This window comes from Grampus griseus (assembly GCF_964374135.1).
Source record: "Grampus griseus genome assembly, chromosome: 7".
Classification (NCBI taxonomy): Eukaryota; Metazoa; Chordata; class Mammalia; order Artiodactyla; family Delphinidae; genus Grampus; species Grampus griseus.
The window spans coordinates 109,633,677-109,651,066 of NC_139001.1; the positions used below are offsets into that span (position 1 = coordinate 109,633,677).

Consider the following 17,390-nt stretch of genomic DNA (forward strand, 5'->3'; position numbering starts at 1 on the left):
GCAGGCGGACTCTCAACCACTGCGCCACCAGGGAAGCCCTAAACGTGGTTTTTCTGAAAACCAAAAAGCTGCCTCATGACAATTAAGTACATGTTATTTATGGAGGAAAAGATATTAAATTTTGAATTGAGCATGTAGGCTCCCTAGTCAATGACTTTAACTTAAATTGTATGTGTTTGTAAAGCGTTCATTGTCCTACATCAGACTTATATTAAATAATTCCATCCACTTATGGAGAAGAGGATGTAGAAGAGGTAGAAGCTGGGCACTAGTTCATGTGCCTATGAGTCAGTAAAGATGGAAATAATGTCCAAGGTGGAGTTGGTTATTTTGAAATATGATAAAGATCATCACTGAGGTAAAAATTCTATTAACTGGAAGATCACAGGATATATCCATCATATTTTTCAGAACAGGTAGTTTTTCATGTGGGGCAAATAGGTAAAAATTATACTGTATGGTAATTGCAATAAGGTTCTAAAGAAAGAAAAAACTGCAGAGAAATCTATGCAATATATAATTTGTCCAGATTGGTTTTCATTTGGGCAAAGAAGTTCTGAAAAATCTGCAAAGCAGTTTACTCATCAACTGAAAGTCTTCCAAAAACAGAACTATTGGGAAACCGTGGTATGTGGGGATGGAAAAGAAAAGCTCCCTTAGTTTTTTGGAGAGAATAACTTTAAAAATACTTAAACAGCTAAGTTTACTCAGTTCAGTTAATATTAAAATTTGTTGATTTTAACACTGCTGTTACATCTGAAACAAACTTATGTAATATTCTGGGTAGAAAAAAAAATTATATATATATATAATATAAACATGATTTACTTAAATGTCCCACTGTTGGACATTTGAATTGTTTTTAAGATACATCCTACTAAAATGCGATTCAAATGAACATATCTACGAAACAGAAACAGACTCAAAGACACAGACAACGGACTTGTGGTTGCCAGGGGGGAGGGGGGTGGGGGAGGGAAAGATTGGGAGTTTGGGATCAGCAGATGCAAACTAGTTTGTGTAGGACGGATAAACAACAACGCCCTATTGTATAACACTGGGAACTATATTCAATATCCTGTAATAAACCATAACGGAAGAGAATATATATACACATATCCATGTAGAACTGAGTCACTTTGCTGTACAGAAGAAATTAACACAACACTGTAAATCAACTATACTTCAATAAAATTAAAAAATAAAATAAAATACATCCTACTAAAATTCAAATCACACTGATCATCTTTGTACGTAAAGCTTTTTCTGTAGAACCATTTCCATCATAAGCAAGAGTAACTACTGAAGTCACTTTTTTTGATACTTTAGGTTTAAAAAAGAAAAATCACTTTTTCTTGGTTCTTTTTTTAGTTTTCCTGATTAATAAAGTTGAATACTTTTCCAGTTTTCAATTTCATTAACCAGTTTTACTCCCACCAGTGTAAAACTCCCAGTTTTAAACGCAGTGAAATAAAACTCCCAGTTTTACACTGTCATGTCTTTCGAATACCATTTTTGGGAATAAATCTACATTTAGGTCTTTGTTGTTTGTCTCCTACATGATTAGGTTCAGGGAAAAAAGTTTCAGTACGCATTTTAGTTGTTTGGATTCTGAACTTAAAAGGCATACTTTTTATACTTCTGGAATTTTTATTGTTTCCCTGTGCTCAAACTAGAGTGGATCCTCATTATTCAAAGATTCGGTATTTGCAAATTTGCCTAATAGTTAACTTTTTCTGTAGCCCCAAAATCAACATTTGTACTCTTTGGCAGTCATCTGTACATCATATGCAGAGTTGAATCACCCAGAACTCAAGTTTCCAGCTGAGGTATACCCTCCCCTTCCCCAAGTGTTGTGCTCAAGTGCTGTCTAGTGTTCCTGAGTGCAAGAAAGCTGTGATGTGCCTTATGGATTAAATACAGTTAGATACTAAAGCTGTAAACAACTAATGCTGTTCACCATGAGAACAATGTTAATGGATCAGCAATATACATTAACTAAGGCATCTTTAAACAGAAACACAGGGCTTCCCTGGTGGCTCAGCGGTTAAGAATCCGCCTGCCTATGCAGGGGCATGGGTTCGAGCCCTGCTCCGGGAAGATCCCACATGCTGCGGAGCAACTAGGCCCGTGCACCACAACTACTGAACCTGCGCTCTAGAGCCCGTGAGCCACAACTACTGAGCCCACGTGCCACAACTACTTAAGCCCATGAGCCACAACTACTGAAGCCCATGCACCTAGAGCCCGTGCTCCGCAACAAGAGAAGCCACCGCAATGAGAAGCCTGTGCACCACAAGGAAGAGTAGCTCCCACTAGCCACAACTCGAGAAAGCCTACGTGCAGCAACGAAGACCCAACACAGCCAAAAATAAATTAATCTTAAAAAAAAAAAAGTATCCTTAAAAAAAAAAAAAAGAAACACATAAAATCAGGTTATGTTTTGGCTGACTGACTCAAATACTGTCACAGAGGCTCACAGGAATCTAAATTTCCTAGGAGCAACAGTTCAGTATTTGCTAGTTCAGTGTTTGTGGCAACTTTATAGAACATAACTACCATGAATAACAAGAATCAACTGGAGTTGGCAGCACTTACTATGTGCCATGCAGGATCTTAGTTTCCCAACCAGGAACTGGTTTCAGTGCCCTTGGCACTGAAAGCACAGACTCCTAACCACTGTACAGCCAGGGAATTCCCTCTCATTCTCTCCTTTTAAATCTCCTTCAACTGAAGAACTCCTGCTTCAAGCTACATCTTAAAAGTAAGTTCAAGATAGACTGCAAAGTTGCACCACTCTAATACTATTCACAACTCCTCCACAGAACCCCTAAGCCTTGGGGGAAGGGGATACTGAATCATTAGAGTGCAAAGAACAACAAACTATGGAAGCTAGGACTCTATTTAAGGCTCTCCTATCCTGGAGAAATTTTTGACACCTCTGGGTCTTTGTTTCCTAGATCTCTAAAATGAAGGAACAGGATTAAGAACCATTAATAACACTCAATACTTAAAATGTGTAAAGCACAGAGTGATTATGACTTATAATCTTATATTTGATATTCAAGGAAACTTCTGCAATTTTTAAACCATGTTACAACTAGCTGTGATTTCCAGAAATACCTTTATATGTTTATAAATGTCAGAGAACCATTCTATGATTTAATAGAGAACTACGTGGGCAACTAAAAAATCCTGTCTTGCAACAAAGTCTTTCAGTTCAGTTCACAAGCATAACAGGCAACCAGAGAGGAATGACTAAATTACTTCTGTGTATCTATATCACGAAATTTTACATAATTAAAAATGTTTGAAATATTTTTAACGAATTGCACATGATCTAATACTATGTGGAAAAATCAGATTATGAAACAATTACAATTATTTTAAAAGAACTATACACTTTTGCTCAAAAGCCAGAAAATGGAAAGAAACACATAATGAAGGTAATAAGAGCATGGACTTATGGTAATATTTTGTTGACTTTTTTTTTTTTAATTTATGTATTTTTGGCTGCGTTGGGTCTTAGTTGCTGCGCGTGGGCTTTCTCTAGTTGCAGTGAGCAAGGGCTATGCTCCGTTGCGGTGCATGGGCTTCTCATTGCAGTGGCTTCTCTTGTTGCGGAGCACTGGCTCTAGGCACGCGGGCTTCAGTAGTTGTGGCACAAGGGCTCAGTACTTGTGGCTCACAGGCTCTAGAGCACAAGGCTCAGTAGTTGTGGCGCACGGGCTCAGTTGCTCTGCAGCATGTGGGATATTCCCGGACCAGGGATCGAACTCGTATCCCCTGCACTAGCAGGCAAATTCTTAACCACTATACCACCAGCGAAGTCCCTTGTTGTCTTCTTTACACCATGGGTTTTTCCAAGTTGTCCACAACAGACAAGAAGGTCTGTATAAGGAGCTAGGAGTAGTGTTTTTCTGTTTTTTGTTTTAAATGCTATTCTGAAATCTCTAAGTTTGCCAAACATTCTCACAACCTTTGTTGGCATATTCCTAATACTTTTTTTTTCAGTACGCGGGCCTCTCACTGTTGCAGCCTCTCCCGTTGCGGAGTACAGGCTCCGAACACGCAGGCTCAGTGGCCATGGCTCACGGGCCCAGCCGCTCCGCGGCATGTGGGATCTTCCCGGACCGGGGCACGAACCCATGTCCCCTGCATCGGCAGGCAGACTCTCAACCACTGCGCCACCAGGGAAGCCCAATACCAGTGTTCTTAATTACTTTTATAAATTTATGCTTATTTATTACACTCAATTTATTCAGCAGTCTGCACTTCTAAAGTATATTATGCATAATCATGGAAAAGCAGGTATCATACTGATAAAAACCACGTATCTGCCTTTCTGTCTAAACTATAAATTCCTTGTAGGCAAAGACTGAATGTTTCTAATCTCTATATTCTCAGTGCCTTGCATACAGCCTAGCACACATGAAAACAGTAATAAATATATGTTAAAATATATGCTAACAGAAAATTATCATTGGAACACCCATTAATAGTTGCTACTACAGGGTCTACCAATGGATGCTAAAAATTTGAGAACAAACAGTATACACAGTTTCCAAGATACTTACAAAAGAAAAAATATTAACTATACAGTGAGAAGTACAGCAAACACAGTATTTGCTCACAGAAACAATTTTTGTGTTTCTGTATTACAGGTAATGAGCTAAGAGAATTTTCACCAAATTAAAAGGGTCTGTTTGCAATGATCTAATTTAAAATACAGAATGTGTAGCATACACAAAATAAACATTTAGAGGTAAGAGGGCAACCCTTAAGACGTACAGAGATAAAGTCCATTCTCCAGAACAACTATAACAGAGAAAATATAACAGCCCTCTTAACTGTCCATCAAGAGACATGCCTTCTGTATTAAGACTCTTGGACAGAGAAAGCAAATGGTGGTTTCAACTAGTCTTAATCAGGTTGGCAGAGCACAGAGGCTTGTTCTGCAACTGCGACACTGTAAGTCTTAAAAAAAAAAAAGTATATATATAAAAAATAAAAGAGCAAAAAGACTGCTCCAGTTAAACATGTCCAAGGAGACAACCAAATGATTGTCTGGTTTGGGGGGAAAAAAAGCTATTAAAGACTGTTTGGAAAAAAAAAAAAAAAGACTGTTTGAATGTGGACCATATATTACATAATATTAGGAAATTATGGCGAATTTTCTTAGATGTGTTACTGCATGTTGATACTGCATGCTGAAGCGTCATTTGTCATGTATGCAATTACTCTCAAATGGTTAAAAAGTATGTATGTATGTCTGTATGTATATAGAGACAGATTGTTACTGGTTGAATTACATCCCCTCAAAATTCACATGGTAAAGTCTTCAACACCACCACCACCCCTTACCTTACTGGGAAACAGGGTCGTTGCAGATATCATTAGTTAAGATGAAGTCATACTGGAGTAGGGTGGGCCAGTAATTCAATATGATTGGTGTCTTTATAAAAAGGGGAAATTTGGACAAATGTAAAGATTGGAGTTATTCTGGCACAGGCCAAGGAACTACCAAAAACTAGGTAGGAAAGGTCTGGAACAGATCTGTCCCTAGCACCTTCAGAGGGACCATGGCCCTGCTGACACCTTGATCTCAGACATCTAACCTCTATCTAGAACTGTAAGACAATAAATGTCTATTGTTTAGCCACTCAGTCTGTGGTATTTTGATATATCAGCCCTAGCAAGAAAATACAGCAAAACTATAACAAATGTTGAATTTAGGAGGCAAATAAATGGTATTAACTTCTTTCTTCAACTTTGTGTATATCTAAAATGTTTAATACTGTAGGGTAATACTTTAGAATTGTGTGAATATTCTGTTCTCTAGTAACCATTCATTTAACAGGCATTGATGAAACTTATCTGACTAAAAGGAGCTTTGTTTGTTTATCAACATCCACAAAATAACTTGCTGGGATTTTGATTGGGAGCATGTTGAATCTATAGATCAAGCTGGGAAGAACTGATATCTTGACAATACTGAATCTTCCTATCCACGTACTTTACATATTTTGCTACGAGAGAGAATGCCATGGGAAGAAACAAGAACTGAGTGGGGGAGCACTGATGTGAAACAAAAGTTTCAGATTAACTAACTTATAAGGGTAATAAAAGAAAGTATACACCAAGTGGAGAAGGGGAAGAGGAGCAATTCCAGGCCGAGGAAACAGTAAGTAGAAGTAAAAGAGAACTACTTTTTGGGTTTTTGTTTTGAGATATAATTGACATATTGGGTTGGCCAAAAAGTTCGTTCAGGTTTTTCCATAACATCTTATGGGAAAACCTGAACGAACTTATTTGGCCAACCCCACAACATTCCACTAGTTTTATTAGGTGTACTCAAGTTTTTTAAAAATGGTTCAAGGACAGGGTAGTGGGGAGAGGGAGCAGCAGAGGAAGAAGCTGAAAACCTGAGTTCATACAGTGGGGCTAGATTCTGAAATGTCCGTTACGCCAATCTAGACACAAGAGTTCATATGTATCGAATAAAGCAGGAGGCCTTAACTGGGGTCTATGGATACATAAATGGGCAAAAGGATTTAAATTACCTCTCCACCTCACAGTTCCATGCAGAATTCTAACATGGATACTCACATTTTTTATAATGGGAAGAAGTATAAAACTTTCAGAAGATTCCTATGGGGTCCAAAAAGGACATAAACCACTATTATAGGTAATGGTGAATCATCCCAGGAATATATATCACATGAAAATTATCAAAAAGGGACAAATTAGTGATTTTAAACTCTCATTGCTATGCATGCTACAGAATGACTCATCGTTTACTGAGAAGCAAAAAAACTCAAGACGGCAAAAACTATGATAAGGCTTCCCTGGTGGCACAGTGGTCAGGAATCCTCCTGCCAATGCAGGGGACGCAGGTTCGAGCCCTGCTGCGGGAGAATCCCACATGCCCCGGAGCAGCTAGGCCCATGTGCTGCAGCTGCTGAGCCTGCGCTCTAGAGCCGGCGAGCCACGGCTGCTGAGCCCACATGCCACAGCTACTGAGCCTGCGTGCCACAGCTGCTGAAGTTCGCGTGCCTGGAGCTCACGCTCCGCAACAGGAAAGGCCACCGCAATGAGAGGCCCACGCGCAGTGGCGAGGAGTGGCCCCTGCTCACCGCAGCTGGAGAGGGCCCGCGATCAGCAGTGAAGACCCAACACAGCCAAAAACAAATAAATTTATAAAAAATAAAAAACTATGATAATACAAGTGGTGGTTTGGTGCGAAAGAAACCACCATATTCACACACTGATACTGCACCTACTTTGACCAAGCAATCCCACTTCCATGAATTTATCCCTACACATGTGCTCAAACATGCACAAACACATATGCATAAGGTTATTCAATGGAGCACTGTTTTTAATAACAAAAGACTGGAAACCACCCATGTCTATTAAGTAGAAGACTAGTTAATCATGGAATACCCATACTATATATATAAATTTTTTTTTTTTTTTTTGCGGTACGCAGGGCTCTCACTGCTGTGGCCTCTCCCGTTGCGGAGCACAGGCTCCGGACGCACAGGCTCAGCGGCCATGGCTCATGGGCTCAGCCGCTCCGCGGCATGTGGGATCTTCCCGGACCAGGGCACAAACCCATGTCCCCTGTATCGGCAGGTGGACTCTCAACCACTGCGCCACCAGGGAAGCCCAAATTTTTAAACAGTTTCTTTCCTTCTTAATGTTGCGTATATTATTTTTTATTTATTTGTTTTGGCTGCATTGGGTCTTTGTTGCTGCGCGGGGGCTTTCTCTAGTTGTGGTGAGCGGGGGCTCTCTTCCTTTCGGTGTGCGGGCTTCTCATTACGCTGGCTTCTCTCTTTGCAGAGCACGGGCTCTAGCACGTGGGCTTCAGTAACTGTGGCACTCAGGCACAGTAGTTGTGGCTTGCAGGCTCTACAGCACAGGCTCAGCAGTTGTGGTGCATGGGCTTAGCTGCTCCACGGCAAGTGGGATACTCCCAGAGCAGGGATCAAACCTGTGTCCCCTGCATTGGCAGGCGGATTCCTAACCACTGCGCCACCAGGGAAGTCCCCCCATACAATATATATTATGCAACTACTGATATTATCAAGAAGGTAGCTCTATTTAGGATCTCCAAGATATACCGTTAAGTGAAAAAAAGTACAAAACAGTGTATAGACTACAACTGTGTAAGTGAAAAGCAACAAAAAAGGGACACATATACATCTGTAGTAAATACATTTGCTATATAGAACCCAAAACATCTCTGGAAGAATTTACAACGAACTGATAACTTCAGCTACTGGATAGATGAAAAAGGATTAGAGAATAGCCATAGGGAAGAGACAGATCACTGTATATCCCCTTGTACTTTGTACTTTTTTTTTCTTTTTTGGTAATTCGTTTATAAATGAATGAATGAATGAATAAATGCATAAAAATAAAATAACTTACATAAGTAATGCTACTAAGTAGTGTTATGAACACAGGCACAGAAATAGAAATGACTAATCTGGGCACAAAACTGCTGTAAAAAACATAGTTGCAAATAAGCATCATGGGTAGAAAATGTGGGTGAAAAAAACCTCCCTCATACTATCAACTATAGTTTTGAGTACATAAAACACATGAGGGAGGCACCTTGCTACACACTTGGGATGTGGTGTGTGTGGATAAAATCTACCAAGAGGGAATTCCCTGGGGTCCAGTGGTTAGGACTCTATGCTTCCCCTGCAGGGGGCACGGGTTCGATCCCTGGTCGGGGAACTAAGATCCCACAAGCCTTGCGGCATGACCTAATTGACTAATTAATTTTTTAAAAATCTACCAAGAAACATTCTGCCAAATCCTGTGATTATCTGGCAGAGTTAAAGGCTGAAATCATTAGGTTACTAAAACAGAAACATACCGAAGTCCCAGTTTGATAATCAATTTTGAACAAAGCTAGATATGTCAAGTTCAGGACCACAGAATAATGTCACCACTTACTAACTGATGGAAGATTTTCCTATTTCAGACTTTTCTGGCTATGTAAACTTATAATTTTAGCTCTCTCCCAAAGACGATGAACCAAAAAACTCTCCCAAGTTACACTATGAAATGTTCGGGGGTTTGTTTTTTGTTTGGTTTTTTTGTAAAGGTGGAGAAAAGAACACTAAACTGGTACTCAGGTGACCTGGATTCTTCCACTAACTGTGATTACGAACAAATTTAATCTCCTCAATCCTGTTTCTTTAAGGGTCTAGATCTGATGACTTCCAGAAGTAAAATAATTCTAAAATTTCAAGATTATACAGGGAGTAAGCAACGATTTTCCAGTTTCTTTCAGCTCATTTTTAAACTTGGCTTAACAACTAAATTGAAATGTAAAAGCATTTAACAAAATACGTAATCATTACCAAAGGAAGAACCCTAAAGAGATAGTCTTGAATATTTCAAATTTGTCAACAGCAAGATGAAACTGACAAACTTAAGGCTCTGAGTGCCTCTTGATTTTGGAACAGTGGTTCTCAGTTTCTGGTTTTATTACCCACACTGGCCTAAAAGCCTAACTAGTTCCTCAGTCTTTGGCATTTGTATCTTTACCCTATGACACATACTGTCTTAGTTTGGTATTTCCCTCCAAACAAGTCAGTCTGGATTTCAAAAGTACAGTGATTATTAAAGATATAATCAGTAAGATTTAACCAAATACCTAAAAGTGAAGTTAAAAAAATTTAACCAATGAAACATATATCTATTTTTTTTTTTTAAAACGAAGAGTTTTCTTTTTTAACATTTTATTTATTTATTTTTTGGCTGCACCATGTGTTAGTTGTGGCACGCAGGATCTTTGTTGAGGCGTGCGGGATCTTTCGTTGCTGCGTGCAGGCTCTCTCTAGTTGTGGTGAGTGGGGGTTACTCTTTGTTGTGGTGCGTGGGCTTCTCACTGCAGTGGCTTTTCTTGTTGCAGAGCACGGGCTCTAGGCGCGTGGGCTTCAGTAGTTGTGGTGCACGAGCTCAGCTGCTCTGCATCATGTGGGATCTTCCCAGACCAGGGATTGAACCCGTGTCCCCCACACTGGCAGGCGGATTCTTAACCACTGCGCCACCAGGGAAGTCCCTGGAATGATTTCTTGGATATATTGTTAGGAAAAAACAAGGGTCCCACACACATAAATGGGACTATATCAATCTCAAAAACTTTTGTGCAGTAAAGGATACAATCAACAGAGTGAAAAGGCACCCTACAGAATGGGAGAAAATATTTGCAAATCTGATAAGGATTTATCAGATTTATCAGATTTTATCAGAATATATAAAGAACTCCTACAACTCAGCAACAAAAAAAAAATCAAGTAACTCACTTAAAATTTGGGCAAAGGGCTTGAAGAGACATTTCTCCAAAGATGATATACAAATGGCCAACAAGCATATGAAAAAGATGCTCAACATCATTAATCATCAGAGAAATGCAAATTGAAACAGCAATGAAGTACTGTAACTTTTGAACACAGTTCTCTGTTCATTTTTAGTAGAATACATTCTAAGGAAAAAAAGGACTGAAAAGAAATTAACTGCACTCAGCAGGATGTAAACTGAATCTACTTTCTTTGTAGCAAATCCCAATAATAACGTTATAATATAAACTGATGATTTTGAAAACATGTTTCCTAGCTCTGTCCACTGAAAGGAGCCTAGAAGCAAAGACACTCTAGTAACAGCGCATATACTACCTAGCACTCAAATTTTAATTTATGAATATCACTTTCCTTCAAAAGAAAGCAGAGCTTTCTGGAGAAATAGAAAAATATAAAAAACAAGAGGAAAGGAAAACACAAGAAAGATCTGGGTTATTCTGTTTTGCAAAAACCAAGAAAGCCCTCAGAGATTAATCAGTCTCAGTCAAAAAGGACATAAGAGGGAATTCCCTGGCGGTCCAATGTTTAGGACTCTGCACTTCTACTGCAGGGGCCATGGGTTTGTTCCGTGGTAGGGGAACTAAGATCCCTGGAAGCCGCATGGCACAGCCAAAAAAAAAAAAAAGTGACACAAAAACCAGCTCGAAGAGGGACTCACACTGGCCAAATCTGGTACAACTTAAGCATCAAAAACAATAACAGGGGCTCCCCCAGTGGCGAAGTGGTTAAGAATCCGCCTGCCAATGCAGGGGACACGGGTTCCAGCCCTGGTCCGGGAAGATCCCAAATGCCGCGGAGCAACTGAGCCCATGTGCCACAACTACAGAGCCTGCACTCTAGAGCCCAAGAGCCACAACTACTGAGCCCACGCGCCACAACTACTGAAGCCTGCGCACCTAGAACCCGTGCTCCGCAACAAGAGAAGCCCCCTCAATGAGAAGCCCGTGCACTGCACCGAAGAGTAGCCCCGGCTTGCTGCAACTAGAGAAAGCCCACGTGCAGCAACGAAGACCCAACACAGCCAAAATTAAATAAATAAAATAAAATTTTTAAAAAAACAGTAACAACTACAACATACCAAAAAACAGTATTAGTAACTCTCCAAAAACGAAAACAAAACTAATAGACTATACTCTAAAAATAAGTCATTAAGGCTTCCCTGGTGGCGCAGTGGTTGAGAGTCCACCTGCCGATGCAGGAGACACGGGTTCGTGCCCCGGTCCGGGAAGATCCCACATGCTGCGGAGCGGCTAGGCCCGTGAACCATGGCCGCTGAGCCTGTGCGTCTGGAGCCTGTGCTCCGCAATGGGAGAGGCCACAACAGTGAGAGGCCCACGTACCACACACACACAAAAAAAAAGTCATTAAAGAAAAAAAGACCACAGAACTGGTCTTGATTAAAAACTAAAGAAATATGACAATCAAATACAATGTTCAATTTTAGGTTGGATCCTAAATGACAGGGGGGAAAAAACTCTGTAAGGGACGTTATTGAGACAACTAGAGAAACTGGAATATGAAATTTGAATATCAAATATTGTATCAATGTTAAATGTGTAGAATTTGTTAATACTGTGGGTATTTAAGAGAATGGTGTTCTTAGGGGAAAGATGCATGGTGTCTGTGAAGGACTCCAGATGGTTCAGAAAAAATACATGGGCTGGCGGGAATTCCCAGGGAGCCCAGTGGTTAGGACTAGGTGCTTTCACTGCCATGGCCTGGGTTCAATCCCTGGTTGGGGAACTAAGATCCCGCAAGCTGCTCAGCACGGCCAAAAAACAACCAAAAACATGGGATAGGGAAAAAGAAGGGATGGAGGGAAGGAGGGATAAAGCAAATGTGACAAAAAGTTAACAACTGGTGAACAGGGATGAAAAAGTATGAGAGTTCTTTGTACTAGTATTCCAACTCTTCTGTAAGTTCGTATTTATTTCAAAATTTAAAAGTTTAAGCAAAGCGACTTCCGTGGTGGCGCAGTGGATAAGACTCTGCGCTCCCAATGCAGGGGGCCCAGGTTCAATCCCTGGTCAGGGAACTAGATCCCACATGCATGCCACAACTAAGAGTTCGCGTGCGGCTACTAAGGAGCCTACGTGCTGCAATTAAGGAGTTGGTGAGTGGCAACTAAGAAGCCCTCCTGCCGCAACCAAGACCCAGTGCAACCAAATAAATAATAAAAATTTTTTTGTAAGTTTAAAACATGAAAGAGGGGGAAGCTCTTTTTTTTTTTTTTTTTACAGAAAACAGCTAATAAATGTAAAGAAATAACAGAGCCATGAGGAGAATTTTTGTAGAAAGTTCACTCATTTAATTTTCATAACCCCCAATTAAATAAATGACTAGGCCAACAATCAACCACCAAATGACAGGGAAAATGTACCTTTTCAACGAAGAAACCTGATGGACACCACACTAACCAAGTAAACTTAGCATAGTAAACAATGGGGCAAACTAACATCTGGTAATCCTCACCACCTTATTGATCACTAGAAACAGGAGAACCAGACATTCTGTCCTTCCTGATGTAACACAATGTAAATTACATATCATCATCTATGAAGTATTTTTGCCAAAAATATCTGACCCAAATTTAATCAAACCTCTCTAGAGCTAACGTCCAATTTATAGGAAATTTTAAAAATAGAGAAATAAGTTAAATGCCATTTTAATCATTTAATCAGAAAATCCCAAATGTGGAACATTCTTTAAAAAGTCCATGCCAGAGACTTAATGCTAACTGTCTTATGCATAATAATGGTTACTGTTTTTATATAGTCTTAGCGGGAGGGTAGTTTGCAATAAAAATACATAAAGTGTAGAAAAATGGCATTACTTTAAAGACATCCATCCTGAGGTATTCAGGGGACAAACAGCATGATATCTATGTTTAATTTCAACTGGTTGCTGCGGGGAGAGGTATACTGAGAACTAAAGCAAAATGGTTAAATGTAAGTAACAGATAAATCTAAATGAAAGGCAACAGGTGTTCACTGTGTTACTCTTTCAACTTTTCTGGATGTTTGCAGTTTCTCCTAACATAAAAAGATAGGAAAAAAGTTACCAGATTATCCCACATACAAATAAAGGGAAATTGCTCCTTAGAAGTATCTTACTAAGTGGGACAGTAAATAGAGCAAGTGCCTATAACAAAGTCAGCCTTCAAGCACAGTTGGGCATTTGTCAACCCACCCAACAATCTGTTCAAAACCGTTAAGGCATAGTGCCCGGTAGTATGAAGGCAGTCACACAGACCTTAGATTAACCGGAGAGACAGCTGTAAATAAATAAATACTCACTGAAGACCTCATTAATGGGAAGAGATTTAGTTGGATGTTGAGGAATGGACAAGATATGCATAGTCTGAAAGAGGTCACCAGTAAGGGCCAAGGAGCAGAATAATAAACCAGGTCTGTGTGAAATATGGATCCCAACAGAGTCATGAAGAGAATTTTTGTAGAAAAATCAATCATTCATCCATTTTTATAATGCTTAGGCTTTATGAATATAAAAAAAAATATAAGCCTCTGAAACATCTGCCTTCAAAGAGCTGACAAAGTAATGGAAAAGATACTGCTTCAATCAAAATACATTAGAGAGATATACACAAAATTCTTTAATAACACAGGGAAAGGAGTAATCAGTTTACCAGAGGAATGAGATTATCAGTAAGTTTTCAACAAAGATATTTGAGTTAGTTTTTAAACAGTGAGAATGGGAAAGGTAGGAATGGGCAAGATGGATGAAGGGGGGCCAAAAGGTGCAAACTTCCAATTCTAAAATAAATAAGTTATAAGGATGTAACATATGACATCGTGACTACAGTTAATAACACTATACTTCATATTTAAAAGTTTCTGAATAGATCTTAAAAGTTCTCATGGCAAGAAAACAAAATTGTAACTATGTATGGTGATGGACTTATTGCGATGATCATTTTGCAATATACACTAATAGCGAATCATTATGTTGTACACCTGAAAGTAATATCTCAATTAAAAAAAAGTGACCTCATCAATTAAAGTCACAGAAAGAAAAATGCCAAAAATTACTGAATGCTTACTATGTACTAGACACTTTCTTTTACCTTTGAAATAAGTACTATAATTTACATTTTTATATATAAGAAAACTCAAGTTCAGAGAGTGTAAATGACCAAATGTAGAAAAGCTAGTTAGTAGTGAGCCTGGCATTCAAACCTAGGTCTGTCTACTGCTAAAACCCATGGCCTTTACAATACCACCCAGCTCTGGGAATTTACAAGCACTCAAGTTATGAACATAAGGTACAATACAAACGTTATAAAGTCAGTCACTACCAGAAAATACTAAAATGTTCTAGGGCCAGAAAGGATGAGAGTAATGTAAAGATTTTCCAATACTATACATACTTAAGAGTCTCAGAAATACTTCCACTATTCCAAAAGAAAAAGTTTCAGCACAAGCAAAAGTGTCAACACAAATAAAATCCTGGAATTACAAGCAACAGTTTCAACACAAAATCCTGGAATAATGTTTGGCAGAAAACTACAATCTGGAGTCTTAAACAACAAATCTGGAATGCTTAAACAACTGGTAAGTTTATGACATTTAATTAAACATACTTTGATAATGAAGATTTCTAATCTGCAGGCTCTAGCTAATGAATACTACTTTATCTAAAAGTCCTTTTTTCTTTTTTTTTTGGCTGAGCAACCTCAAAAGGATTACATAAATAGAGTCTTAAGTGAAAAGCTTTCACTGATATCTTTGTCAATATATTTGTTACAGTTACAAAGCTTTATTTTACCTTACCTTCTTCTTTCTTATTCTGAAATATGAGACAGTTCGAACTTCAGCAATAATCAAATAGCACGTTTTTCCCAAAGTAGTGTGAAAAATATACGGACTTATTACTTAGCAAAGAGAGCTTTGAATAAGCTCCTTAAGTGGTTACTAAAAGTATAATTAAAGCCTTAGGTCGGGGTAAAACTGTGATGGCAAAATCTGTCGTCTTAGTATTTTTCACCAACCTAAGAATGCAGGTTAAGCCATCAACTTCAGGGATAAGGATTTATTTTTTCCTAAAGCACTGTGATGTAAGGCCAACTTTCTATGAAAATTCTTCCCCCATATACACAAAGATAAAAATTTTCCCTAAACTTCAAGAAAAAAGGCCAAATACGAAACTAGACGCCTCAACAAACTGAAACCGATACAGTATTTTGCCGCCTTCTAGGCAAGGAGACCCATTAAAAAGTGCAAAGGTATCTTATGGTTATAAAAGATAGGCGTAAAAAAAAAAAAAAAAGATAGGTGTCAAAAGCAATTAAGATTAGGAACAGAAAAATGCCATCAGGGGAAGAATGAACATGTTTCCTTTTAACTAACAGGCTCTAAAAGTTTTGTTTAAATTAAACAGATCTACCACTGCATCACGTTCACAGGCAAAAAATGCTGCGTGCACTGAATCTCCAGAGTGTTCTTGAAAGTCAACTCAGTGCTCCCAAGAGGTATTCCTTTTAACATAAGCTTTTTGTTCATACTCGTCTTCGAAATTTCCCGAACAGTCAACTGCATGTCATCTGTGTGGAAATTACTTCAAAACATTCTTGACAGGCTTTCTACAAATAATCCGTGCTTTTCTGACTTGATTTAAACAGGTCCAATTATGGAATTCCCTATCGACCCGCCTCCTTCTTCTTTCTCCGGAAGGACCACCAACCACTAGGGTTTACAACCAAGTAACCAGTTTTTTCCTTTCCGTAAAAAAAAGAGAATGCCTTCTAAGAACCTAAATATCTAGTTGCCAGAAGTCTTAAAATCGGAAACGTGCAGGGAGTTCTTAAGGGACACTTGCAGGGACCACGATCTAAACCAAACAAAATACTAATGTAGCTATTGCAAAGGAGCAGGGGATTTCTGCCTGTCAAGCTGTGGACTTAACCCTGTTAAAATACCGACTTCCAGCCACGATAATAACGAGGTTAAACCTTCCGCCGTTTTACAGGTTTCCCATTAACTAACTTCCCGTGACCCCTTCACCCAACCACTCAAAACCACACTCCATTCCACTCTCGGCCCAACCCCTTCCACTCCCGCCCCAAATTCCAGTTTTAACGCGCTTCCCTCCTCCAAACTTCCCAGTTTTCTCCGTGGCCTACCCTACCTACGTCTTCTCGTCGCCACCGGTCCCCAGTCAGGGCCTTGGTCCTACCATGCCTGCCTTTCCCGGTCTGCCTCAAGCCTCCAGCCCCGTCCCCTGAGGCCCGAACCCGCCTCAAAGAGCCCTCGGGAGTTCGATCCTCCCAGCTCTTCCAACCCATCCCCAGGCACCCCCCAGGCCCCCAAAGCACGCAACGGCCGAGCATGAAAATGGCGGAGAGTGCCGCCGCCTGCTGCAGGCGAGCGGTCCCGTGCCGCCGCCGCACTCACCCTGTGGCGCTGAGCAGAGCTCCTAATGACTAGCGAGCGAAATGTTCGTCTTCACAGTCAGGAGTATCTCTCCTGTCTGGCCTCCTCCCTCCCCTCTCAATCCCACTCCTCCAAAAGAGCAGCCGCCATCTTCCCCTATGAGCCACCGAGCGCACGCCCCTGCGTCATCACGCACCGGCGTACGCTACTACGTCACGCGCGCCGGGGCCGCCGGGCTCCCTAGGGCTCAATCTGCGCCTGCGCATAGGTGAGAGGCGGGGCCTGACCGGAACCCCACGCGGCTTAGCTGAGCGACTCCTTTGTTCCAGCTGAGACGAGGACGGAGCCGCAGCCAGAGGAGGGACCGGGAGAGGGTGGTGCTGCCGTACTTTTTTCACATTGTGAGCTAACCTTGATGCTCTCAGAAGTACCCTGTTTTCGAAAACTGAATGAGAAATTTGTTCGAGGGCGGTGCTGGAGTTGCTAAGTCTGTTTATTCATCCGTGGAATTGGGGGTATATCTTAAGAATTTGAAGGAAAGCGCCGAGCTGAGTCAAGCACACAGAGTTTGCGCGTTCCCGGTGCCTCTGAGTTATCGCCTTTCCTCACTGAGTGG

The 17,390-nt window shown here is 40.3% G+C and overlaps 1 protein-coding gene across 7 annotated transcripts in view; it reads right to left on the reverse strand.

The window, feature by feature from the left end:
- WDR33 (WD repeat domain 33) overlaps positions 1 to 16,935 on the reverse strand; it is a 103,324-nt gene extending 86,389 nt beyond the window's left edge. For all 7 annotated transcript variants that reach the window (XM_082658620.1, XM_082658619.1, XM_082658618.1 and 4 more), the window contains exon 1: positions 16,796 to 16,935. The gene's annotated coding sequence lies outside the window, so the exon portion shown is untranslated. The remainder of the gene's footprint in view (positions 1 to 16,795) is intronic.
- Between the last annotated feature and the right edge of the window lie 455 nt (positions 16,936 to 17,390).